This window comes from Salmo salar, unplaced genomic scaffold (assembly GCF_905237065.1).
Source record: "Salmo salar unplaced genomic scaffold, Ssal_v3.1, whole genome shotgun sequence".
NCBI lineage: Eukaryota > Metazoa > Chordata > Actinopteri > Salmoniformes > Salmonidae > Salmo > Salmo salar.
Window position 1 is genome coordinate 1 of NW_025549982.1, and position 4951 is coordinate 4951.

Here is a 4951-nt window from a genome sequence, read left to right on the forward strand (position 1 = left end):
CCACCAGCAAGCCCAAGGCCAAGGTGTTGATGCCCGCGCCCATCAAGACCGCCACAGTCGGAATGTGCAACCCTTATATCGACCCCTACTGCCTCTTCCCCATGACCCCTAAGATGGCTGCCCCAAAGCCTCCTCTGACTCCAGCCCCGGCTCCGGTCAAAGCCGCCCCAGTGCCTGGCCTGACCCCCCTTCCTGCCGTACCCTCTGAAGACCCCCACAGGGCTCTACTACGCCCCAGTCCTGGAGCCCTTCCTCACCGCTGAGCAGAAGACAGAGCTGCTGCGTATCTGTAACTTTGACGACACCGAGTGTCTGCAGTACCACCTGCGTGCCGCCCACGGCTACAGGCCCGCTCCTGGACCCGCCCCGTCCTATGCTGCCCTGGGCTGCGATCCCACCAAGGACCCCTACTGCCGGCCCCAGTTGGTGAAGAAGGCCCCCTCCGGCTTCTTCCACCTGTACCCCACCTGCGACCCGGCCACCGACCCCCCCTGTGCATGGCTAGCATAGCGACCCCTCCTCCCGCTCCCTGGAGACCCCGAAGGAGCAGCACTGCAACCCCCCCTCTTTGACAAGGGCTGTAACCCCCTCACCGCCACCAAGCTGGCGGGCCTCACCTAAGCCCGTCCTGGAGTACACGCCCAAAGACGTACCTGCGCCAGCCCCCGCCCCTTTGGCGTGTGACCCGCGCTACGACCCATACTGCCTGCTTGGTGCCGCCGCCGCGCCCATAAGGGCCCCCCCAGCGCTGCCTCAGTTCCAGATCCGCTCCCGCCTGGGCTTCCTCGGGAAGACCAAGGAGGGCCATGACTGCTACGTGCACTACGACAAGGACTGCACTCCTGTGGAGGCCAGCGACGAACCCAAGACCCCCGCCGTACCCCAGTGCCACCCCTACGACTTCACCTGCAACGGCATGTCTGCCCCCACTACCCTCACCGCCGAGGCCAACGAGCCCAAGAGCGGTGTGATCTTGCCCGATCCCGACTGCGACCCCGAATACGACTACAACTGTCGCCTTCGTCGTGCCGAGGACTCCCCCGCTGCGATGGAATCAGCGGCCAATGAGGAGCCGGTGCAGCAGAAGGCCGGGCCCGGGTACGCTGTCCCACAGTTGGAAGACTTCCTGAGGAGTTACATGGGTCAGTACAGGAAGAAGTACATCTAAAAAAAAACACACGTCACTCAAATGTCAACTAGACGATAGATCGCTAGAACTGGAAGAAAGTGAGACAAGTTAATGTTTTACACACACACACACACACACACACACACACACACACACACACACACACACACACACACACACACACACACACACACACTCATGGTCCTCCCAAGGTGCTAAAATATCTCCCATGGTCCAATACTGCTAAAGCAGGACGGCTAGTGCTTTATCAACAGGAAGTTCCAGACCTGCAATAGTTAATCAGATTTGCTCAATTACAGTGCCTGAAGGTATATAATTGTACTGTCTGTGATATACTGGCTGTAATATACTGGCTGTGGTATACTGGCTGTGATATTCTGGCTGTGGGGAACCCAACATTAGTCCCTCTACGTTTTATGGTCCCATAGAAGTCTATGTGAAAGTTCCTCATTTAATACTACGTTTGTCTGTAGAAATAAATGTCTGTATTGTGTTTGTAGAATAGGGTTAGCTAATATACTTGAAGACAGCCTAATCTAAATTTGTGTCGATATGTTGGTATGTTTTCTGTGGTTGTACATTGTCCATTTCCAGTGTTTCGTGAACATAGTCTCTCCTGAGTGTATTTAATGTTGTTTTCATAGTATTTCTAAAACCTGTCAACCTCAAATCCTTCCTCTGGTCAGTTTGTTTATTTTAGTTCCAAATAAAAAGTTTTGAAACAAGCTTGAATTTTCTTATGGAAACATTAATTAATACCCGAACTACACAACAACATAACCAATCTATCACAGTGGTTCTGATAACGTGTGAAAACACAGTAAAAAAGCCATTGCTGTCTGAAATGTATGTCATATTAGCAAACATGTTCAGCATTTTAGAGGTAAGAATACTCAGTGCTGGTCATCTCCTGAATCCATCAGTGGTGTCAGCAGTGGAATCCAGGGGTGTGGTGAGGCCATTGTAGGTGAATCCAGGAAGTCACAATGAGTATCAGTATCATGACAGGTCTTCTCTATGACTGAAAGCTGACCGAAACATCATATAAAGACTCAGATGTAGAAGATGTATTTCCACTCAGCCATGGACTCATTGTTTACACATACTTCATGGCTTTTCTTAGACCGTACCCTCTGTAATTATTGGGACAGTGAAGCATTTTTTTTTATTATTTTATCTCTATACTCCAAAATTTGGGATTTGAAATGAGACAATGACAATGTGTTAAAGTGCAGACTGTCAGCTTTTTAATTTGAGGGTATTTTCATTCATATAGGGTGACAGTTAAGAAATTACTGCACTTTTTGTATGTAGTCCTCCCATTTTAGGGGACCAAAAGTGTGTATTAAAGTAGTAAGTTTATGTTCCCATATTCATACCATGCAATGACTACATCAAGCTTGTGACTACACATTTGTTGGATGAATATGCTGTTTGTTTTGGTTGTGTTTCAGATATTTTGTGCCCAATAGAAATGAATGGTAAATAATGTGTTGAGTCACCTTTATTCTAAATAACAATAGAACATGTTTCTAAACACTTCTACATTAATGTGGATGCTACCATGATTACGGATATTGCCGAATGAATCGTGAATAATGATGAGTGATATTTTATTGTGTCAAATTAATGTTACACAATACAATATTTTCCATTCATTTCTATTGGGCACAAAATAATCTGAAACACAACCAAAACAAACAGCAAAAGCAAACGTAGTCACAAGCTTTATGTAGTCACTGCATGCTAGGAATCTGGGACCAAATACTTCACTTTTTACTATTTTGATACAAATGAATACTTTTAGTTTCCTAAAATGGGGGGACTATTTACAAGTGCTATAACTTCGAAACAGTTCACTTAATATGGATTAAAGCTGACAGTCTGCACTTTAACCCCATAGCCAAAATAAGAAAATATGCTTCACTGTCCCATTAATTACGAAGGGCACTGTATCTTGGACTGGACATTGAATTACCAGAGCTCCATCCAGCCCTCATAAAAGTGCTGAAACCAAATGAACATACAGTACAGCATATTACAAACCTGCCTGAGAAGCATAGAAGGAAATACCACAACTGTTTTGAGTTTCACAGGTATCAGTTTGCGTTAGCAGCCACTGTTGGTGATGGGGCCTCTTGATTTTCAACTGTCACCAGACGGATCACAAACACTGGGTTCAGCTAGTCATTACATTCTCCCCTGGGTGCTACCTGCTTTTAAAACTGTCAGCAGCAGTTGGCTACACCTTGAGGCCAAAGTGTGCTTCTGGAAACCTGTGGAAATATGTCCTGAATTGCTGAATTGTCTTGTAAATGTTTGGTTTCTGGTGTTTCTGAGTTAAGACCATCTCCACTAGGGAATGGACTACTGAGGATAAATCAGATTTACTGCTCACTGAAACCATCTCCACTAGGGAATGGACTACTGAGGATAAATCATATTTACTGAACCCTGAAACCATCTCCACTAGGGAATGGACTACTGAGGATAAATCAGATTTACTGCTCACTGAAACCATCTCCACTAGGGAATGGACTACTGAGGATAAATCAGATTTACTGCTCCCTGAAACCATCTCCACTAGGGAATGGACTACTGAGGATAAATCAGATTTACTGCTCCCTGAAACCATCTCCACTAGGGAATGGACTACTGAGGATAAATCAGGTTTACCGCTCCCTGAAACCATCTCCACTAGGGAATGGACTACTGAGGATAAATTTCATTTACTGCTCACTGAAACCATCTCCACTAGGGAATGGGCTACTGAGGATAAATCAGATTTACTGAACCCTGAAACCATCTCCACTAGGGAATGGACTACTGAGGATAAATCAGATTTACTGCTCACTGAAACCATCTCCACTAGGGAATGGACTACTGAGGATAAATCAGATTTACTGCTCCCTGAAACCATCTCCACTAGGGAATGGACTACTGAGGATAAATTAGATTTACTGCTCACTGAAACCATCTCCACTAGGGAATGGACTACTGAGGATAAATCAGATTTACTGCTCCCTGAAACCATCTCCACTAGGGAATGGACTACTGAGGATAAATTAGATTTACTGCTCACTGAAACCATCTCTTTTCTCAAAAAGGTTTTAAAACAGCTTTGAGTAAAACAAAAAATTGCCAAATTCCCTCACATACATTAAGCCTAGTCCTGGACTATAATACATTTTCAATGGAGAATCTATATTTAGGACCTCCAAGTTTAAAAGAACTCAGCTGCGTTTTAAACAAGGCTGTGGGAACAACTATGAAGTGAAAGGAAGAAATAAAGATTTAACACATTTGTTGATTTGTCTTTTATTCTCTGGTTTGTACAACATAAAGACAGAAATAGCATCAGAATATATAAAGCACAGTCACAGATAGAAAAATGAAACATATGACATCATAAGAACAGTCCTAAGCCGTGCTATATTGTCCATATACCACACCTCCTCTGGCCTTACTGCTTAATTATACCAGTCCCATTCAAATAGGGTTCAATAGACTGCTGCTTTATCACGTGTATATTGTGGATGGTAGTATTTAGTGAAACTGACAGTGTCCTTGAATGTAGACTAACTAAAGGGCTCAACATGCTAATTTCAGACTTTAGGAAAATGACACCGTAGCACATCGATAAAAAATGACCAACAATCCAGCAACATCTCTACTTTCATGAGTCATGACCAGTCTGATCTGTCCAAGGACAGGGCTTTTAACAAGGATAATAAACAATAAACAAATAGGTTTAGAAACCATAAATGGAGTTTTGGACAATTCCCCTTTATGTACTGATGT

At 44.5% G+C, this 4951-nt stretch overlaps 1 pseudogene; it reads left to right on the forward strand.

Annotated features, from left to right (window-relative positions):
• Positions 1-5: 5 nt before the first annotated feature.
• Positions 6-1875, forward strand: LOC123739058 (proline-rich protein 36-like; annotated as a pseudogene).
• Positions 1876-4951: the final 3076 nt, after the last annotated feature.